Here is a 23736-nt window from a genome sequence, read left to right as displayed (position 1 = left end):
GGAAACGCCAAACTTATCCTGAGATGGTTGACTGAGAAAATTTAGCTTGGAAGGTACTCAGGTCTTGGTTGAAGGAGAATTAGGAATGATTGGCCCTCGGCCAAACCGTGTCGAGCGCTAGTGGCCCCTGCCAAGGGCCACCACAGTTGGGCGAGGTGGCCCTCACCCAGATCTTGGTGGAGGCCTGTGACTCACGTCTAGATCTAGGTGAGGGTTGCCGGCCCTAGCGAGGCTCTGGCGTTTGGGGTGGTAGTGGCATGTGCTTGCTGCTTATACCTTTGCCCCTTTTTTGTGTATTTTTTAAAATACATTTTCACAATGTTTTTAATATTTTGGTTAAAAAATTATAATTAAGGTCAAAATAAATGTCGTTTTAACCCTATATTCCATGTTTTAACTATATCATCGCCACGTAGGAAAAGCAAAATATTTAAAAAATGCCACATCGGCATTTTTTAAGATTAAATAGATGGAGTTAATGGTAAGATTCGATCACATCAAACTAATAAAATTCTAAGATTTAATTGTATTTTCGTGATAAATTTTAGGATGTACTAGGCGCCTTGTGCCAAACCTAGTCGAAAGACACTCCTGATAGCTTTCAATGTCAACACTCGAGAAAAGACGAGTACAACAACTCCGCTAGGACACTCTGATATCAAAGGTTCGATAGGTGCTATGGTTTCGTCAAAGCGCGACAGACTCCGCAAGCTGCGCATTGGAAGCAAGAGTCAATGTGTCGGTGTCTTTATCTTGTTTACACATTTTCAGCAGCCGATGTAGTCTAGCTGGTACATGCTTTGTACAACTTTTATCACGTCTGGTTCCTCACCAGGGAATTTTGCCAGTTCAACTACATTGTTTTGATCACTAAACACACCAGTCCCTCTACTGCTCTCTTTGTTTTTGGATCAATGGCTCAAGTTCCTCGTACAAGGATGGACTGGCCAGGCCGTGATGCATGCCATGGATCAGACCGTGGACCGAGCATGATACAGGCCATGAACCAAGGCGAAGAGCGTGTGATTCAGACGGACCAGCGCGTGAACCACTGCACGATCCATTGCATGATCTGCATGGCCCGACGCATGGCCAGTCACGATCCTTGGACAATTCTGTTCAGCCCAAGAGTCATCTTAGGGCTTATCCCAGCAATGATGGGGACATAGCTGATGGAGTCCAACAAAATGGAGGAAACGAAGTCTCACAAAGGACAAATTATGTAAGACGAATCATAAAGATCCCAACAAGTAAAATAAGGGGAATAAGGGGAATAGGACGAAAGGAAAATGACAAACCTAGGGAACCAAGGGGCACACCTCCACCCTTGTATCCACTTAATTAGTGCAATAGGCTCACAATTCTATTGCTAGGGACAAAGCTAGGGACAAGCCATATAATCTGAATTCTGCCCCATCCTTGTATAAATAGGGGAACATCTCCACACTTGTATTCACCCAACTATTGCAATAGACTCACAGTTCTCTCCCATAACTCTCTCTCTCTCTCTCTCTCTCTGAGTGTGTGAGTGTGTGTGTGATCGATCCTCAGGCGTAAGGCTTTGCTTAGGTGATCTCTCGATCCACTTAGCCAAAGTTGCTGCACAACGATAGTCCAAGCAGCTGGCTCGTGACAAGTGATATCAAAGCCATTGAGCTAGTCGGGAACCGATGTCACTTTCCTCATGAGGCCACGGCAAGCCGAAACCAATTGTGGTGTCCGAAGGATTTTTCTCGTCTTGCTCAATGGACTGGATATCCGAGCTAAGGTGGGCATGGTACAATCCGATATGAGAATGCTATTCGACGTACTGTTAACTATAGAAGGAAGGTTGGATTGGTGTTTTTGGCTCATCGGGCGCCACATGGGCTAATTCCGTGGCCAAATCTGCTGATCCGTGACACAAGTCTAAGGGTATAACATTGGAATATTGATGTTTGTGGGGATAAGTTTTAGCCATTTTTTTAAAATTTAAAATAAAAAACACAAGAGAAAAGGTTTTGTCCGCTCAAAAAATGTCTCTATTACCATGAAAATGACACACAAGGGGAGTCAACGGTGATCAATGGAACACTATCATTTTCGAGCTAGGAAAACTGAAACAGCCCGTTTTGATTAGATAGTGTTTTATATTGATGCACACGTGTCAGCTTATGACATGGTCCTCGGGTTAACCTCATTTTCTAAGAGCTGCTTAAGATTTTCTGAACTTGATTTTGATTTTGAACCCCTCCAATCTCTCACTTTTTGACATTTGATTTCTTCCTCATGCTTCCATAATTATTATTTTTTTCAGAATAGATTTATATCAATTTTTCCAAATTTGACAAAATGTAAAGAGCTGCTTTTAGTGTACCAAAAAATAAAGTGCTTTTGAAAAAAATGTAAGGGTTAATCCGTATAAAGCTACAAACTAGTACCATGATGCGTTTATCTCAGACAACTCTTCGTCTCATAGAAATCTCAAGCCCATACTCCATGAAACGTAATTTCAAACCCAGTTTCCATCTCATCGAACATTTCAAGCCAGTACTTCCATAACACGATTCACCTCAAATCTACCGCCATTTGCAGTGTCGGATATGACGCGGCGGGCGGGTTGAACTCAAGGGCACCGATTTGAGATTTTTCGTTAGACGGAAATCAGTTTTAGATGAGCATGAGTTTAGGATTTTTCAACGGTATTGGCCCGGAAAATTATAAGGCCGAACGCGACGAAACAGATGCTAACATTCGACGGTCATTCTTATTGACTTATTGCCAACTCAGAAAGCATTGTAGCGCGAGACGTGTAAGCATTGTTTCGACAATGAAATTCATACTTCAATAAGACATAAGATGCTGAAAGAGTTACCATTTAGATGTCGTTCTTCTTTTAAGTCGATTCGCAGCATGACAAAGGTGCTCTTAATTAACATCTGCAAATAGCATTCCAGATCCCCAGAATGACCGTGCGCCAAAAGGAAACGACCTCGGATGTTTATCTATGCACAAAAATATACATCAACTTATGCATGTGGAAACATAGTCCTTGAAAGTATTAAGGGAAAATTTCAAACAAGGGCATGAAGTGCCCTCATTTTCTCAAATAAAAGCCTAAAATGGATATTATCTCAAATAAAAGCTTGAAATGCCATAATTATCTCAAATAATGCCCGTAACTACCCTGAAGGCCATGGCCACTTCAAATAAAAAGAAAGAAAAAAATAGGAAAAAAATATTAAAATGTTATTAAAAATTGTCACATCGGTGCCGGTAGGCCAAAGTTAGCCAGATTGATTGAATTGTCACAAATGCAAAAAGTTTATGAATGAATTGACACAATTGCAATAGATTTAGAACTTTTTTGATAATTATCCCGGATGGACACAAATGCGTCAAGAGCTAATATGAGATGAAGGTACCATATTTAAGAGCCTAGTGTCACGGCCCCGACATTTCCCATGCACAAAAGACCGTGTACGAACCAAGAAGAGAGGGTTAGTCTCCTAGGGTTTCCGGAGGCCTCTAGAATGGGCCTAGGGATGGATGATATAGTAATGTATCTATGTTCTAGGGCTTTCTTGTTTTAAACGTCTGTAGTTAGTAGATGAGGAGATGCAATATCCACCATTAGATCTAAAGTCAATCAATGGTTGAAATGAGAGGAATTCTTATATAAATTGGGGAGCTTTCTCCCTCATTCATATCACCCAAACGATGCGAAGTTATTATAGATGGGACTATAGCAAGATTAAATCATAATATCCAGAAATTCCCGCTAGCCTATATCTCTAGCAATATCCGCAAAATAAAGAAAAAATTCCCAAAATCAACGGTGCCAATAGCTCTAGCAATATCCGCAAAATAAAGAGAAAATTCCCAAAATCACCGGTGCCAATATCTCTATAATTTCGGCAAAATGAAGGGAAAATTCCAAACATCCTCCTAAAGTGGTGCCAGTATGACTATAAACACTATGCAATGGTGGAATCCATAACCGAAAGCCTTGGCCTTGGCAGAAATTCGAAACCCATGATTGCCAACTTGGCTGAAGGTTTCTCGTTCTGCATTTCGAAAAGAAGAATCGGACACTGTGAACATGCACAAAGCAACTCCAAAAATGTAATTTGTACTTTGAAGGAATAAATTACCTGGTCCCTCTTATTCAAGACCTTTTCTAGTTTAACAATCTTCGCAACAAATGATGCTGTGAGAGACTCATCACTCTCTCCTGTTATCAACAATCAAGATACTTAGCACGAGAGCGATAATATAACATGAGAGTTTAATTCAGCCCTCAGACACAAAAGAGAATAGAGTGATTATTAGTCTTACTTGACTCTTCATATTGCTTCAGGAGACGCTCCGTGCCCTCATTCAATTTGGAGAAAGCATCCATGCAAGTAGACGAATGTTATGAGATGAATGGTATGAGGGAAGTAATCAGACAAGCCAAGACCAATCTATTAGGAAACACTCGGAATCGTGGTTCTTATTTATGAGTGAGATATTCAGTTTTTCAATCATTCTCTCACATTGCAAATCACATTGTACATGCTTGTAGTGCATGCGTACAAGCATGGTGACAATAAAGTTCTACCAGCAAATAACCTTACCCTTTAGAGCTTGCTTACCCTGTAGAGCCTGTTTATGAGAGGTTTTGCACTTGAGAAGCTCGTCAAAAAGTTTGTCCAACTTTATAGTGTCATCCTTTAATCCTTCTCGGCACTGCATATCATCAAAGTAACGAATCAGATAAAATCCTCAGCACTCCTTAAAAAAAAATTGTGGTTGTAATCCTTTACCTTTTGATAGCTACTTTGTTCTCCCAAAAAGCAATATCTACGTTTATAACACATCCATCATATCTAGTCAACATACTGAAGCATAAAGTGTTTATCTACAGTTAAGCAAAATTTACCTATTTATCTCGAGCTTCTTCTATAGTTCAGCAATCCCCAATTTCGTGTCTGTAAGCGATCTGCAAAACAAGAGTCCTATAAACATCGATGGAAATTTGCATTAGTCAAAACTTCTTCCAAGAGTTCACCTGCGTATCATGCCGATGATTTTCTTTTGCAATCGAAGACGATTCCGTACCATGGTCTGCATCCAACTATACATTTACGATTCGGATTTTTACAATTCAAAATGAAAAATACATATTACTTCAATCGAGACTCACCACACATCCGCACAATAGTCATCGTTGTCATCGGCGATGTCGTCGCCATCTTCAGTCTCGTCATCGGTGATAATGTCGTCGTCATCTTGAGTCTGGCCATGCGGTGGCCAAAAATATGAGAGACTGCTCACTCTTTCCTGTTATCAATAAGTAATAGATTTAGTATGAGAGCGATTATGTGAGTTTGATTCAGCCTCAGGGACAGAAGAGAATAGGAGTGGCTTGACTCTTCATGTTTCTCCACAAAACGTTCCCTCTCCTCCTCCATTTCGGATAAAGCATCTATGGGAGGGGCCAAAGTAATCGGACAATCCAAGAAGAATTTATTGGAAACACTCGGAAGAAGATCAATCATGGTTCATCATATACGACGAGCTAATTTTTCAGGGAAATATTCAGTTTTTTAACCACTCTCTCAAATTGCATATCACAATATACATGCTTGTAGATAAATATTATGGGTTTACTTGTTTCCCTCTTCGTAGCTCTTTCGAAGTCGTCCCAAAAAACATTATCTACATAAATAGCATATTCATCGTATCTAAACATTATACTGAAACATGCAGTTCATCTGCAGTTTATCGAAATTTACCCTCCGTTTCCACAGTTCATGGGTAACCAATCTCATATCAGAGAACAAACTGCAAAACAAGAGCCCAATAGAGCATGAATGGAAAAGAGCATTTCACCCAACTTCAATTGATACATCATTGCAAATGAGCATTGGGGCTTTAAAGTCCCTTGGCCAAATGCAAATGATGTTTGATTCATTTTTTAGCTCACTTTGGGGAGATGTAATTACATCTCAAATGTTCTCCAAAGTTCTTTAACCCAAAGTAACTTTGAGGTACTTTGGGCTAAATAACTTTTGCGAAATGCAATTAATTTTATTATTATTTTAATTTTGTCACCTTCGCTTGTTGTCGCTGCCGCCGCCGGCCACCAATTGCCGCCTTTTTTTCAAAAAGAAAAAATAGTTTACAAAGTTCATTTTTCACCAAATAACATTTACGTCAAAGTTGCTTTCCAAATGTGTTTTTAAAATACATTTTACCAAATACTACTTACATTTTGAAAAATGCCTTTAGCCCAAAGGTATTTGCATTTTCTCAAAGTCCTTTGGTCAAATGTTGAACCAAACAGGGCCACGATCTTCCAAGAGTTCACCTCATTGATCGTATCTGACCGTACATTTACAATTCACTCGATTTTCAGGAAATGAAAGATAGAAAATACAAATTAATCCAATCGAGACTCGCCCCCACTTCTTCGATCATGACGTCGGCAGATTGAATCTCCGTGCCGCTGACAGCATGAATCGCGGTGATGTTTTTGTCTGAATATGCTTTGGGGAGAGTATGTTTTTTTTTTTATTCATGAAGGGTGAGATGTGCAAGGTAGATGGGCCTCCGAAGAAAGCAAGACCCAAAGTACAAAGGGAGGAGAGGAGGCCCAATCACCGGGCAAGTGGTGCTGTCTGTGGGCTTGACAAATCCAATGGGCTATTCGGTTTGCATCTCCGGAGCAGTGATGAAACACAACCGAGAGCCCAACTTGATTTAGGATATGAAGACATTCCAGCGGGATTGAGGGTTTTGCCAATCCGTCGAAGGAGAATCCATGAAGGTAAGGTCGCCTACTACATTGGCACAATCAAATTCAAACAAGAGATAGCAAGGTAGACCGATGTTCGGTGCAAGATTGTTGACGATTTGCCCAGAATAGCGCCCCTTCCTTGCGGGCCAAAGCTTCAACTTGCTCCGAGTCGATAGCGGGGACATCCTTGGCAAAGCCATCAATGTAGGCTCCCTGTTCGTCGCGTAGAATGCCGACGACCACTCCCGACGTCTCACCTAAGAGGAAGGACGCATCAACATTCAACTTCTGTGTCCCAATTGAAGGAGGCCGCCATTGCTCAGGTAAGATTTTTGCTTGTAGTTGTATGTTTGGTTGCCATCCGGAATAGCTAGTATCATTAGCAAGTGCAATGTAAACAAGATATTTTGGATCCGGAGATTGTTGGCGAAAGATAGATGCATTTACGGCATTCTAAATATGCCATGAAAGATGGGCGATAATGGTCACAAATGCATGATTTGGTGGTGGTTTCTGCAGGCGGTATATTAGCCACTCTTCAATTCTTGTTATACTACGGGGATTAATCGGCATATTGATTAGCGGATGTGACTAGACCTTTGTTGTTGAGGGACACAACAATAGCAAGTGTTCTACGGTTTCAAGGGCTTGGTGACATAGGTCGCAACTGGGATCAGGTATAATATCTCTTTGAAACAGATTTGCCGTTGTTGATACTGCATTGTGACACATACGCCATAGGAAGTGTCGGATCTTAGGAGGCATTGGTAGTTTCCATATTTGTCTCCATATCCGGTGGTGGGGTTGGTAAGAAGTAGATGGGTGCACTATAGGCTTAGTAGGGTTGGACGTTTGGAACATTCGATAAGCTGTTGTAACAGAATACTAACCTGAAGTGGAGGGAGCCCACATCAACCTATCTTGGGAGTTCTGGTCAGTAAGTGGTATTGTCACTATCTCTTCAACCTTTTGCGATGGAAAGAAGTTGCGAAGGAGATGGAAATGATGTGGTAATAAGGCCAGCAGGTAGCTGAGGTTCTGAAGATGGTGGTTCACCGCCTATAGGTCCAGTTGGTAACCAATTATTATAGCGAACACGAATTCTATTTCCATTACTGACTTGCTAGCGCACAAAAGGAGCGATAGATTTGCAGCCAATCAACAGACTTTGCCACCCCAAGGATGATAAAATATTAGGTAGGCCGGGGCCAACACGTCACCGTGCGCCCTAGCCAATCACATAACGCCACGTAGAGCCGTGTGAGCTAGTGGTCCCTACCGGCTTTTCTGCATAAAAATATTAATTTTTCCTTTTTCAATTGAAAAAACCCTCCTCTTACCTGACCTGTGTACGTTAACTGTCCTAGATTTAGCCTACTTTTTCTCTCTCCTCTTTTTGCTCTTCTCAAGAACGAAGACGTGACTCTCCTCTCCCCCTCCCTCACTTTTGAAATTTTGGGTCTCTGTCTTCTCGCTCTCTGCTCCGCTCGCTCCGTACTCTCTGCTCTAGTACTCGTTCGGTCTTTGCCCCGGCGCTCTCTCAGTCACTCATTCTCCCTCTGCTCCAGCGCACACTCGCTCTCACTCTCACTCTCACTCTCACTCGATGCTCCTTCAACATCTGTGTCTCTCTCTCCTTCGACGATCGCTCTTGGCTGCATCGCTTTCTCCTTCAACGCTCCCTTTCGACTCCAGGTCTCGCTCCGGCACTCGCTCCATCGCTTGCTCTCGACTCGTCACTCGCTTGTTCTCGGTTGCGAGCTCGCCTTGTCTCTGCTCCTTCGCTCGCTCGGCGCTCGTTGCTCCTCTAACGCTCGATTTTACTTAGGCATTTTGGGTGCACTCGCCTTCTCTCATCACAAGAGTACATTTTGGATATATTGTGAGTCAGTTTGTTGTCTAGGATGGCTTTGAGTTTGTTAATTCTAATCTTTTGGGTTGGTGTGTTTGTCTAGGACGGCACTGGGTTTTGAAGTTTTAGTTCTCTCCGAATCTGCTGCATTGTTTCGCTTCGGGGCTGATCTAATCTGGAAGCATTGGCTCGGTGAAACAATGAATTGATTTATTCATGTTAATAGTTTTGGTATTTATCTTCAACTAGGTGTGTCGCTTTTTTTTTTTTAGGAAATATTGCCGAAAAGGAGAAAATTTTCATGTTCGGCAAGATTTCCAGCTTGATATTGCGTTTCCTTTTTTATGGTTAGAGATATTTGTTTCCTCAACAGCTGCATTTTCCTACATCAATGTGTTTCTATGTGTGCTATATGAGTTGGTTCATTTGGGTTTCTATTGATTTTTTTCAGCCATCCATCCTTATTGTGCTAGGCTTCTTCGGATGTAAAATGATCTTAGATTATTTTGTTATGCTTTTTTAGGCTTCTGTTTCAGCCATCCATACCTGCAAAAACTGCAGTTACCAAAGGGGTCATCAAGTTCTTGTGAACATCCTGGGATGAATAAATTGAGTGGTCCCAAAGGCATTAACAATGCATGGTCGCAATATAATTCATGAGGAGGCAGAAGATTCTGATGTATTGGAATAATGTGACCGTCAATCTTTGTTGATTATGAAGACACTTCTTCTCTACGGATAATTTGTTATGCATATCTTTTGTTATCAAAATGTACTTCATTGAAACTGGAGTTACTAATCCGCATAAGTCTCTTGTTACCAAGAAATTGTTGCTTCTGTTCATGAAAGTCTCCAAATCCTTGTGCTTGTATGTGAGTGTTAAGACTTTTGGGGGCGGTGGACATCCTTCAAGTTGATCCTATGCAAATATAGTCAATTTGTCCACTTGGATGTGGGGTTACTATCACCTGCCTTACTCTCTGATCATTGCCCTAGTCTTGTGAATTTGTCCCCTGATTTTGCTAATTTTGCAGAAATAATTCAATCCGACTTAGAAAACCTAAGCCATTCACATGCCCATATTCATACCTGGGCTCAAGATTTGCAAATCAGTTGCACTGAACTATGATGCTACCAAATATATATGCACCCTTGCGCGCGCCATAAACTTCCATATAATGATTTAGCTCCGACGTATATACACGACTTGGGAATTTTTTTTTTTTTTTGGTAAAGTAAGATATGTATTAACTTACCCAAAAATACGGATTACAAAACAACCCTCGACAGCACAAAGGAAAGCCTTGCCCTCGTAATGACACCAAGAATGTCATTACAAGTGCAACGGAGCCATGGGAAAGAAGACCAAGGAAAAGAGGGAGGGGGAGGATCTGACGTGGCAATCGTCGGGAATCGCCGAAAGTCGAAACTATGAACAGTGTCAGTCAGGGGAAAGGCGAGAGAGAACTGGGAGAACAGTGCATGCGTGAGGAAAAAGTAATACAAGACTTAGGATTTTATCTTCAATAAATTGGTGTCGTCTCCTATAATTTCACGTCCCATTAAGAACAAGAACCACCTTTTACTCAAACCTCTCGAGGTTCAAAGAAAGGAAAAATGAAGAAAAATTTCAAATCCTCATATTCATACCATAACCAGATTCCTAGCCTCTCTTAGAGCTTGAGCGAGTAAATATACTCGGACAACCAGAAAACTCCATCGATAGTTAGCATACATGTAAAAGGAAGAAAGGTATTGAGGGATTGTACCTAATGTTCATCCCCAATCTCATTCGAACTTACCGTTCGTAATTATTCGTTCATTCGAACGATTTTGCGTATACATAGTTCTTAAAAGAGGGGAGAGAGAAATCAAGATTTACAAAGATAGGATGCTGCAAACATTAGAACCGAGATTTACAAGAAGCGAGCACTGGAGCAGTGACCGAGCGAGACGTGGAGTCGAAAGTGAGCGTCAGAAGAGAAAGCATCGAAGCCGAGAGCGATCGTCGAAGGAGAGAGACATAGACGTTGAAGGAGCACCGAGTGAGAGCGAGAGCGAGCGTGCGCCGGAGCAGAGGGAGAACGAGCGACGAAGAGAGCGCCGGAGCAAAGACCGAACGAGTACAAGAGCAGAGAGCACGGAGCGAGCGGAGCAGAGGGCGAGAAGACGAAGATCCAAAATTTCAAAAGTGAGGGAGGGAGAGAGGAGAGTCACATCTTCGTTCTTCAAAAGAACAAAAAGAGGAGAGAGAAAAAGCAGGCTAAACCTAGGGCATTCAGTGTACATAGGTCTTGTAAAAGGAAGGTTTTTTTAATTGAAAAAGGGAAAGTTAATATTTTTTTTGCAAAAAAGCCGATGGGGACCACTTGCTCACGTGGCTCTATATGGCGCTACGTAATTGGCCGGGACGCACGGTGACGTGTTGGCCCGGCCTACCGAATACTTTCTCCCCAAGGATGGCCTCGCTCCCTTTGTGGCTTCCCAAAATGAACTATGTGGGATGACCAAAAAAAAAAAAAAAATGAACTATGTGGGAAGTAAAGGCCCTTCATTAAGGCAGCCCATAGGCTGACCGAATCAGAGTAATATGTCTCCATTAATAAATAAAATTGATTAAAAAAAAACAAAAACAAAAACATTCCACTAACATGGATAAATCAATCTTGTTGTCCCTTCTTCTTTTGTGTCCAAATCGAAAAAGTTTACAGATTTACTTTTTTTTAATGAAAATTCGAATATTGTAATAAATTCGATGATCAAATTCTATTTTAAAAGAATAAAATAGATTTACGATGTTGTATAACTTCTATTTACAATTCTCTAAAGTTAAATCTTTAATAACTTCATGTCATATATAATTATTCTATTCAAAAATTCTTTTTTAATTGAAATTCTTTGGTTAAGATTGTGAACTCTTCGTTATATAAATTTGAGATGCGCTAATTAACAAAGACTACTAACAACTTTCAAACTCATTACGAATAATCCTTTGTAAAATTCAGCTTAGTCACATTAGTAAGTTTAAGAGAGGAAATAAATTTCTTATAAAAAGGGAATCGAAAATAAGAATGGGTAATGGAACAAATAATATTATTTTGATTAAAATAGGAAGTCTTGTAGCGCCCCCAAGCTCAGAAAGTGTGTAACAAAAGGTGGATATTTTGATGTGGACCACGTAGGATGGTTCATGTCGGCGATTTCTGGTTAAAATTAAACGGATGGACTAAATTGGTAAAACGTGAAAAAAATTTAAAAAGCAATTGACAAAACGTAAAAAGACTTAGAACTAAACCCCATTCATAGATCCGAGATCTAGAGTAGGGCTCTTCTATGGAGTCTTGGTTCACAAAATTGGCAAAATTATAATAGAATTTAAGGTTTTTTGGACAATTTTTCCTAATAACGTCACAGCTTTTGTCATCATGCTTTTCCAGCCGAGCCAAAGAGGTACATCTTTCTGCAACAAAAGCCTTTATGGCTTCCCTCGCAAACTTGGTGTAACTCTCTTCGACGATTTCGAAGAGAGTTACATACATTTTGCCGGTAAAAGATGAATCTCTCGCTAGGCAATTGGTAGAAAAAAAATTAAAGGATTAAAATATTATTAAAAATTATCCATGTCAGCACCGATCGTACCACCTATGATGCACGACGTTCATGTCAACGATTTCCAATCAAAATTGACCGAATAGACTCAATTGGAAGAACGTGAAAAGATTGAGGTCTCAATTGGCAAAATTAAAATGTTTATGACTGAATTTGCAGAATTGTAATAAATTTATGACTTTTTGGACAATTTTTCTACTGATAAGTGTGAGGTTTGCACAAGTCTTTCTTATTCCATGGGCCTTCGAGCAAAAGGGAGTGTTAAGATCTGAACTACTATTCATGCCCGTTTTAGAGAAGACCGAAAAATGAGCTTCTCACTATTTCAATGGTGTGGGCAGTGTCAAATAGCAGTAATTGCAGTAATTCGACTTTAGTAAGTGAGTTGTCATGCTAAATCGCATTGCAGCCGGACCAATAAAACCAATTCGAACGACTGTCTGTCTCAATTCGCAGCAAATTATTGTCCAGTCACAACCAAATAGGAATAAAAGACACCCTTTTCTAGGATCCTTCCTTCATATGATCAAGATATTCTAGATGTCTAAAACGATTGGGTGAAGAAGATATAGATTGAGGGCCCAGATAAGAGACTATATATCCAACTTAAAACAGATCCCCACTGTCTTACCAACTTCTGAATAAAATCCAGGAGGTGTTCTTCCCTTCCATTACCCCTTAATCGCCCAGGAACATGACTTTTGAAAATCCTGCACTGGAGGAATTCTCATACATTGTTAGGATGATAACAGCCCAGGAACCTATATGAAGATATCAATTTCTAGACTCCAAATGCAGAAAATAGAACACGCCAGGATTTGCGACCTTCGAATGCCATTTAATCGCCAACAGGCATGCGGCACCTGCTAGTAAAGGGATTGGGGGATGGGGCGGAGAGTATCAAGTCCGGGGTTCGATAACAGTTTTTATATGCTTACAACCGAAATAGTTAACATAAAGTCGGGAGGAAGAATGGTTAAACCAGAGAAAATAGGCCTCGCCCTGGCAATGGCATCTGACTTTCCTGATGAAGAGATGTGAACAACAACAAGAAGAGCAAAGGGAGAAGGAAGAAAAATCAAAAGTAACAGACAGATATCTATTAACCAACAGACAGATATACAGTGAGGCTCCACATGCTCCAATGTACCCAAGACCGTCAATATGGTTCCAGGACCCATTTTTTGGCTCAAATTTTGTACAAATGGGTTGTAAGTTTTTAAAGGGCTGAGTGAAAATGAGTCCAAAAGTTAAAAGTTGAATCAGATAGATCAAAATGGGTCAATTATGGGTCGAACCATCTTGAACCCGATCCAAACTCGACCTGACTCACCCGTTTGACACATCTACTCAAAGACACACATATGCATCTTCTACAAAAGAGACCTCAGCATTTTGTGCATACAATAAGAGAGATCAAGTCTGTCCAGAGCAGGCAACACTTACCAGGGTCCTCAAACGGTGCTTTGCATTCACAAGGGAATATCTGCCATTGATAGACGAAAGTTAATACGGTCTCACAATAAAACCCTAACTCAATCAGCACGGCCCTTTTAAGTAACATGTGAAAAAACTCTCATGAAGCCCACTCTTTGATTTCCGACAGAGACACAATTGACACAAATTGCTAACGCAGTCTAAATCTAGTTTGAATCATACGAATCACTGGCGTATGAGAACACTACAAATCGCTGCACTCTCTGGGGGACCAGATCTTCATGGAACGAATTAACGCCATGCTCGAGAATTCTCGCAGTGTCCAAGATTTGCCTCATCACACGGAATCGATGAGCTAATTTGTAGCAGAAGAGAAAGAAGAAGACTCGGAATGATTGCAGGAGGAAGAATCCTTTATATACGAAGCTGAGAAAGCTCAGCGTCAGTGTACACAAAGACGATGCGAAGTTATCAGAAATGAGACTATAGCAAGATTAAACCTTAATATCCAGAAATTCCCGCTAGACAATATCTCCAGCACTATCCGCATAACAGAGGGAAATTTCCCAAAATCACTGGTGCCAATAGCTCTAGCAATATCCGCAAAATAAAGCCAAAATTCCCAAAATTACCAGCGCCAATATCTCTAGCAATGTCCGCAAAATAAAGGGAAAATTCCAAACATCCTCCCAAAGTGGTGCCAGTATGTCTATAGACAAAGCCATGGCAGAAGTTCGAACCACTGGATTGCCAAATTGGCTGAAAGTTTGTCGTCCTGCATTTCAAAAAGAAGTATCGAACACTGTGAACGTGCACAAAGCAACACCAAAAATATGATCTGTACTTCGAAAGAATAAATTACCCGGTTCCTCTTCTTCAAAGACCTTTTCTAGTTTAACAATCACTTCAATCGATCTCACCGCTTTCTCTTCATCCCTGCGCTGGGCTCGGCAGATTGCCTCGCAGGGACATTGACAACTTCCATCTCGGAGCCGTCGGCAGCTTGAGTGGCGGAGACATTTCCCTCAGACATGACTTTTCCCTCACGATTTGCGCACTGTTCTCAATCTCGCTTCTCTACTGTTCAAAATAACCCTAGCCCTCATTAATAATAAAATTAATAGGAAAAAAAACGAACTTCTGTTTCAAAAATATAAAATAAATTTATGACGTTCATTTACAATTCTCTAAAGTTTGATAACTAATTTTGACCAAAAAAAAAAGTTTGATAACTAATACTTTTTATGTTGTATATATACCTATCCAAATTCCTTTTCGAGTGAAAATTCTTTGGTAAAAAATTGCGAACGGAAATGTGTTCCGTATAAATACGAACGGAAAATGTGAATGTGTAGTGGAACAAATAAAATTATTTAGATTAAATTTCCCGCGCCCTCTTTTACCATCATACTTGCAATCTCTCTCTCTTAGCCTGTATGGTGCACTAGGAAATTCTATGTACCTAAATATTTCATTAGTTTTGCTTCGAGATTTTGTGTACACATTTTTTTTCATGATGTGGCTAAATTTGCATTTGTGCTCAAACTTTTCTACTCAAGTACACAAACATTAGAAGTGTCTTGACCATCAATGCATCATGGTTGCTGTTGAAAGTTTGTTTATAAAACAAACAAAAAGTGCATTTGTCCATGTGTTACGTATGAAAGATGGGAGAGTGCAAGACACTTTATTAGTTAGAGGCTATCATAATCTTTCAACTTCCATTTTCATTTCTTCCAAAGAAAAAATAGCCTTCTGTCCTAATTGTTTCCCTGCGATCAATACATACTTACACTCTCTTATGTGAGATGTAAGTTTTTTTTTATTAAAGTAGAAAGATGAAGTCGCGCAACTAAACAAATATGTTTCTACTCTAGAAGTTGCATTATTGGAAGGATTTCTGTCCGAGAAGCACTTTTGGAGCAGAAATTCTGCTATAAAAGTATTGTTATGTGAGCACTAAAAGTGCCAAACTCATTTCATTGTTTTGACCACTAAACACACCAATTCCTCTACTTCTCTCTTTGTGGCAATTCGTCGAACACATGAGTACATATGGATACGCACGTTACATATGTAAAAGGAGTTGGTGGGTGTGTCGACCTTTCTATGCTCAAACTCATCTTATTTCAGGGCTAGCTAGGATAGGACAAATAAAGTGAGAAAGAAGGGAAAAAAGAAGAAGGTTTAATTCCACCAATAAGCCTAAATTTCTCCGTGCAACATTAATACCTAATGTCGCCACTCACTCAAAAGTACCTTCGATTAGAGTTCCGACAACAATGTCCTTTCAGAAAATGTGGCGTTCATACGTGCCACCATGTCGGATTTTAATGGCCATATGGACCGAACTATTGGGTCAATGACGCAAGTTTAAAGGTATAAGATTGGGATATTGATGTTTCGGGGAAAAAATTATTAAAAAAATTTTAAATTTAATTCGGTATTAATTTTTTTTTTATCAATTGAATCATAAACTTTTTGTATTAGTGTTAATTCAATTAATGCGTCCAAGTTTGGCAGAGTGGCATTGATGTGGCTCTGCCTAGAGGTGGCCATTTGGAATCGTGGGCTCGGAACCGGCCCATTGACCGGGCTCACGGTTCCAAGGGCCGGTTCCGGTTTCACAATTTTGGGAACCGGCCGGGAACCGCCTGTTTCGGGCCAGTTCCGACCCTTCATTTAGTATTATAAAAAAAAATAAATTGTGGGGGTGGGGGCCGTGGGCCTCTTTGCCCTCCCCCGCGGGCGCGAGCCACAACGGCTCTTTGGGCCGCTTGGCCCAAAGAGCCGTTGCACATGCAAGTGATGCAACGGCCAATTTAACCGTTGCCTTAATAAAAAAAAATGATGAAATTTTTAATTCTTGTCTATAAATACATATCTTCTCCCTTTTATTTTTTTCACAAATCCTCTCAACAATTCTCTAAAATCCTCTCAATTAGCTCAAATTCTCTCAATTCGCTCAATTCTCTCAAACCCGCCTCAATTTTCTCAATCGGATTTCCAATCAATTCTCTCAAAAATGACAAGTGGGAGCAGAAATGCTGACAAGGGCAAGATGACTATGGGAGATTCCGAGAATCCCATTCTTGAATATGATCCTCGTGAGTATGCATGTTGGGAAGACAACGACGATAATATCAACTATGTCCCGATTCCGAACGTCGAGCACATCCCAAAACAAAAAAGTCTTCATCCTCCCACCGGTATCGAAGAAACGTTAATGGCAAATGAGCCGGAACGGAAGGACCAAGATAATACATCCAACTTGTGGCTACACTTCGACAAGGTACGTGATGAAGACGAAGGTAAGTATAATATAAAATGTAAATATTGTTCGCAAACATATAAATTTACGAAAGGAGACGGCTACGGAACATTCTATTGGCATCCGACGAAAAAACATCCAACGTAAGCGGGGATCGACAATATGCAACAACAAATTTCCGGGTACGCCACTTCTAATCCTCATCATATATTCCGTTACACTGATGCACTTTATAAACAAACATTAGCTGAATATGTTGCCCTTGATCATGCTCCGTTTAATACTTGTGAAAATTTTAATATGAAATATTTGATAAATACTGCGTTGGTTCCGCAAGCACCAACTATTCTAAAAAATACTCTTAAACGCAAAGTTTTTCATCAATATAAAAAAGGAAAAAAAATCTTTAGCAAAATTTTTTGCGGAATTCAATGGACATGTGCATATAGGTAGCGATATTTGGAGTGATCCTTGGCAAATTCATTCTTATATGGGTGTCACGTGTCATTGGATAGGTGACGATTGAACCATTCAAAAAAGACTTATTGGATTTCGAGTTTTTGATGAAAGACATTCGGCTCATAATATTTATAGAATAATTAGGCAAGTTTTAGAAGAATATAATTTGATAAATAAAGTATTTTCAATTGGTTTTGATAATGCCGCCGTAAATACCGCTTCTATTCCCGAATTAGAAAATATTTGCAAACCCACTTTTAGCGGATAATTTTTTCACATTAGATGTGTTTGCCATGTTTTAAATTTATGTGTACAAGATGGTTTACGAACTCTTGACACTTCTCTTGCCCCAATAAAGGGTGCAATTAAATTTTTATGGAGTCGTCCCCATTTTATGAAATCATGGGGAAAATTTTGTAAACAACATGGGAGAATGGCAAGAAGATTTCCAAAAGATATTCCGACTCGTTGGAATTCTATGTACGAGTTGTTTCGGCAAACTTTTGATTACAAAGATTTATTATGTATGTTTATTTTACAAAATATTCCCGAAATTACTTTATTTCCGCAACATTGGGACGATTGCAAAAAAAATTTAGATTTTTTGAAAATTTTTAATGATGCTACTAAGACTTTATCTGGTATTTATTATCCTACTACGCATTTATTTTTAATAGAGTGTGTTAATATTGGTAGTGTTTTTAGTGAATATGAAAATGATACTGAATTAGCTCGAACTATTTTAGTAATGCGAGAAAAATGGTTACATTATTATTTGTAAATTCCTCTTGTCTATTTAGTTGGTATTGTTTTTTATTCACGTATTAAATTAGACGGTTTATTAGATTATTTGAATGTGTATTATCATGATTGTTTACATTTGGGAGATTCAATAGATATTTCAAATATACAAGGAGATGTTAAAGAATCTATAGTAGTATTATATAGAGAATTTTGTAGTAGATATGGTTTAAGTGATTCTAGATCTTTACAATCTACCGCCTCACGTAGCGAAGGTGGTAGTTCACTTAGTAGAGGGTATAATATGCTCAAGTGTAGACAAAAAAAAAAAAAAGGGGCAATAGGTAGTATTTCTGAATTAGAAAAATATTTAACCACTCAATTTGAGTTTCGTGATGCAGAACATAGTACAGATTTCGAAATCCTAAAGTGGTGGAAGAGTCACCAAATCGATTACCCGGTTCTCGCCTTCATCGCTCATCATATATTAGCAACCCCTTTTTCAACGGTTGCGGTTGAACAAGCATTTAGCGTTGGAGGATTAGTTTTGGACTCTCACCGTTCAAGATTAAGCCCGGAGTCCGTGGAAGCTCAAGCTTGTGTCGACGATTGGACGAGGGCAAAATTTCTATACCAAGAGTTAGATCGAGAACACGAATTTTTTAGCGAGGATTGTGTAGATACCACCGCTACGGGTACCATAACGGGTAGCGACGATTGACGATGAGGTAAGTTGGGGTTATCAAAGGTAAAAAAATTACATGGGTTTTGATTCTTCTACCCCAAGAAGATATATAGGCGCTTAATGATAATTCATTAAGTTCAAGCTCATTCCTCCTCTCTCTTTTTTTCCCCACATTTTATTACAATGTACAATTTGATTATATTTTATATTTTATAATTTATTATGTTTATTTTATTATTTATTATTTTAAAAATTAAAATTTAAAAAGGAACCGAAATGAATCGGCCCGAGAACCGGCCCGGAATTGGGATTTTCAACGGCCGGTTCTCGAACTGGAACCGGCGGTTCCACATAACCGGCCATCTATAGCTCTGCCATCATTGAAGTGCCAATTTTTAATATACTTTATATTTTTTATGTTTATTTTTATTTCCCTTTTTTATTTTCTTTCTTTTTATTTTTATTTGCTTCTCCTTCTTCCTCCGACAGGCAACGGGCCAGAGGTGAGGGTCGGCAAGGTCGGCCTCACCATGGTTGGGTGAAATCGATAAATTTCTGCCCTAAAAATTGCATAACCAAGTTTGGTTGGACGGCACTAACGTGGCTCTGCCGGCTTTTAATACATTTTTATACATTTTTATTTTTATTTTTCTTTCCCTTTTTATTTTCTTTCTTTTTCTTTTTGTTTTATTCTCCTTCTTCCTTCAACAGGTGGTTGGCCAGAGGTGAGGGCCGACCTATGGCTAAGTGAGATCAACTTCGCCGTCGGCGCCGCCCAATTAAAGTTAGGTGGGATAGACTGAATTGATATAAATGCAAAAAGTTTAGGACTTAATCGGCATAAATACAAAATGTTTATAATTCAATTGGCAAAAAAAAAAAAAAGATTAAATTGATACAATTATAATAGGTTCAGAATTTTTTTGATAGTATTTTCAATGTTTCAAGCGATAAAAATTAACATTTTTATGTAAAACTTAAAAAAAAAACAAAAAAACACACACACAAAAGAGAAAAGGCTTTGTCCCCACAAAAATGTCTCTATTACCATGAAAAGAGAACACCCCGCTAGTGGTGGGGAACCAAAACGGAGCGTTGTTTTTTCAGAGTGCTAGAATCACTGGAAAGCCGTCGGATCGACCTTATTGGTGGGGCCCGATGATGACGTGGACTGTGAAGATTCCTCCCTCGGAGCTTCTGCTTGTCTCATGACAAAATGATTATTTTTTGGGTAAGCGACAAATACGAGAAAACAGAGAACACAATCATTTTCGAACTAAAGAAAAACTCAAAATTTAAGTTTGGAGAAGAGAGAGCCGACACGACAGCCCGTTTTGATTAAGATAGTGTTTTTCCATTCATGCACACGTATTGCCTTGTCGTACGCGTGGGACACATGTGTTGTCAGCTAATGACGTGGTCCTCGCACTAACCTCATTTTCTAAAGAGCTGCTTAAGATTTAATGAATTTTGGTTTTGATTTTGAACCGCTCCAATATCCCGCCTTTTGACATTTGATTCCTTATCTCATGCTTCCGTCGGATCTGAGTAAAATCTTTAAATTGTTTTCTCTAAACTCGGAGATATAAAATTTTAAAGTATTCTCTCATAAGGATTGGATAGGGAAGGATAAATATTTTTGCTTATCCTTTCCAGTGTTTGATGGTGGGGACATTTTCACATGCTATCATATTGATTTGGATGGCTATATATCAATGTAAAAGACATATATGCCCCCTACGTGATGCTCATGAAATATTCCGATCTTATTACTATAAAAATAACATTCTCATACACAAAAAAAAACTTGAAAATATATACATTTTATTAGATTGTCAAACCTCTTTGCAAAAATAAATAAATAAAATGAAAATATAAACAAATGAGACAAGAAAGTTGTCATCATTTTAAAAAAAACTTTTATATGACGGATAAGAGAAATCCTAGCCGACCTTATTCTACCCCACCCCGGATTTTTTATCCGGGTTATATCCCCTCTATATCCGACATTATACTATCCGGGACACCTACCAAACATGGGATATGATAAAACATATCCTATCCCGAGTTTTATACCGACGACCAAACGCAGCGTTAAAGTATGCTCTAAAACGAAGAGAACATAAATATTTTTTCTTAACTTAAAGAGTGATGACGGGACCCGTGGTCATCTTTGGATAGCTATTACCGGATAGGGTCGCATAGTAACTTCTCACACTTGTAGTGAATTATCGAGTTTTGACTCCTGCGTCGTCGACCCGTGCTTTGCACAATGTTTTTGAACCGACTTGTTGGGGATGTATCTTTTGATTCAGACACTTGTGCGTCCATAAATTTTTTTAATAGATTAGCAATTTTCAGATTTTGACGAAAAAGTAAAGACTTGCTTTTGGTGTACAAAATAAAATAAAAATGTGTTTGTAGGAAAAATTTGAGGGTTTATTACAATTAAAAATTGTAATAAAATACCATGATATATTTATTCGAAACTAATTTTCATTACGTAAAAAGCCTTCAAACCAACGTGATATATTTATTCAAACCTAATTTTTGTCTCCCAACATTTTTCAAACCAGTACTCCATGACACGTTTGCAGTTTGAGATTTGACGTGGCGGGCGGGTTGGGGTCTGCTCTGCCTTGAAATTTTTGGTAAGACGAAATCAGTTTGGGGCAGATTGTGCTGTGGGAAAATCGATTTGTGATTTTTAATGCTATTTGTTAGAGATGATTATGATAATTGTTTATGAATTTTTTCCTATATTAGAGATAATTAGGACCTTTTTGTTAACACTCTGCACTGGTCGAGATTGCCCTTATATCACCTTTCGATTGTGTATATCATGTTTTGATCCACATATTATCTTAGATAGTCTTCTAATAAAGTTTAGAAAACCAGTCACAAAAATTCTCAAATTATGTTTACTGTGACATATTTATCCTAAACTTTTTTTTTTACAACGCAAAAAATCGTAAATTATGTCCACCATGACATATTTTCCTTAAACTTTTTCTCGAGACGTCAAAAGCCCAAACCGGTATCTGCGTGGCATATTTACCATCCGTTAAGGTCTTTTCAAATCATTTTTCAGCCAAAATGATATCGTTTCTATTTCACTTAAACCACATGAGCGTTGTATCAACATTGTTTGCCTTCTACTGTCGGTGTATATGGATTTTTAATTGTGCTCATTGGTAGAACATTGACGAAGGGTAAATATATCAGGCAAGTACAAGTTTGTGATTACTGGTGTCACAGAAAAAAGATTAACGGTAAACGTATCACAGTGGAGCATAATTTCATAGTTTTAGCGACTTTTTTTCCCTATTATTATAAATATACTCGTGTACTCTTCTTCGAGATATATCAAACATAAAAAATAAAAAATTCCTCAAATCTATTTTCGGTATATTCATTATTTGTATTCGACCCGAAATTTAAGGCCGAGCTCGACGAAGTAGGCGCTAGCACTCGATAGTCTTTCTTAACGACGTATTGCTCGCTCAGAAAGCTTCATGAGAATGCGACAAGGGTAAGACAAAACCTTTGTGGGGGGCGTGTCGTTGCTTTTGTTATTTCATTGTCTCATTTGAAATGAGATTTGTATATAGGGGTCGGTAGCCATGTATAACTTCCCCGGATCATCATTTACATTTATTTTTTAGCTAGAGACTTTAATTGATTTATTAATTCATTAATTTATCTATTTATTTATTTATTTATTTCATGATTTGTAAGTTAATGAAATTGGAAAGACTAGTGCTCTCAGACATTTGGCAGTAGCTACAAGGACAACGATGGTTGACTTGAGTACTAGCTTGAGTTGAGTCAATCGAGGATTTCTGTCTTTTAAATAAATAAAAAAAAATCACTTATATTTGTCAGGGTAGCAAAAAAATTTCAAATAAGAACTCAAAGTGCTCTTATTTTTTCAAATAAGGGCTTGAAACGGATATTATTTTAGATAAGAGCATGAAATGCTCTTATTATTTCAAAAAAAGGCCTAACCAAGGGTATTTTGTCTTTTCACACTTTTTAAAAAAAAAAAATAAAAAACGGCATACTCTAAAAAATGAGGATACTTTAAACCCTTATTTAAAATAAACTCCATTTTAGTTCCTTATTTGAAAAAATGATGACACTTCGAACCCTTAAGAATTTTCCCTTAATAAGTGGAAGAAAATTAAATTTAACAAAAAAAATAATTGATTACATGATTTTCTAGAGAATATTAAATACAAATCTTCTTATTTAATTTAATTGCTTAATCGGAATCTTAGGATGCTCTTTTTACATTATCCTAAACTCTGACAAAGGAAAGAAACAATGCCCTAATTAATTATTGATAAAAGATATGAATCTAGGACACTCTCTGTGTTTGTGCAATGGAAAAGAAAGGTCGGTTGTCATTTTTGTTTCAAGGGTTAATACTATGAAAAATCCCCAAATTAGTATACATGTGATAAATTTATCCAAAATTAATTTTTTTACCACAAAAATCTCAAACCGGTACACCCGTGATAAATTTATCCCAAATTATTTTTTTGAACTCAAAAAACCCCAAAATGATATATCTGTGATAAATTTGACCCAAATTAATTATTTTAACCACCAAAAATACCAAACTAGTACACATATGACAAATTTATCATTCATTAGTTTTCATTAAAATGGAATAATACCACGAAAAATTCCAAATTGATACTATAGATGGTAAAACCCACAATCGTATACATCCGGCAATTGCCACGTATCATTCAACTCAGCAATTTGACTATAAAATTTAATAAAAACTAACGGATGGTAAGTTTGTCGTAAATGTATCGGCTTGGGATAAATTTGTCAAAAGTGTACAAGTTTATGATTTTTTATGGTAAAAAAAATAGTTTGGGGGTAACACTTTATCACATTTGAAATTT

General features: G+C 38.4%; 1 long non-coding RNA gene across 1 annotated transcript; it reads right to left on the bottom strand.

Annotated features, from left to right (window-relative positions):
- Positions 1-4652: 4652 nt before the first annotated feature.
- Positions 4653-5073, bottom strand: LOC115745225. Its single transcript, XR_004015900.1, has 4 exons — positions 5033-5073; positions 4904-4963; positions 4788-4824; positions 4653-4710 (listed from the first exon to the last, which is right to left on the bottom strand). It is a non-coding gene; the product is annotated as an uncharacterized LOC115745225 (long non-coding RNA).
- Between the last annotated feature and the right edge of the window lie 18663 nt (positions 5074-23736).

Source organism: Rhodamnia argentea, chromosome 6 (genome assembly GCF_020921035.1).
Source record: "Rhodamnia argentea isolate NSW1041297 chromosome 6, ASM2092103v1, whole genome shotgun sequence".
NCBI classification, from domain to species: domain Eukaryota; kingdom Viridiplantae; phylum Streptophyta; class Magnoliopsida; order Myrtales; family Myrtaceae; genus Rhodamnia; species Rhodamnia argentea.
This window is presented reverse-complemented; position numbering and strand designations above follow the sequence as displayed.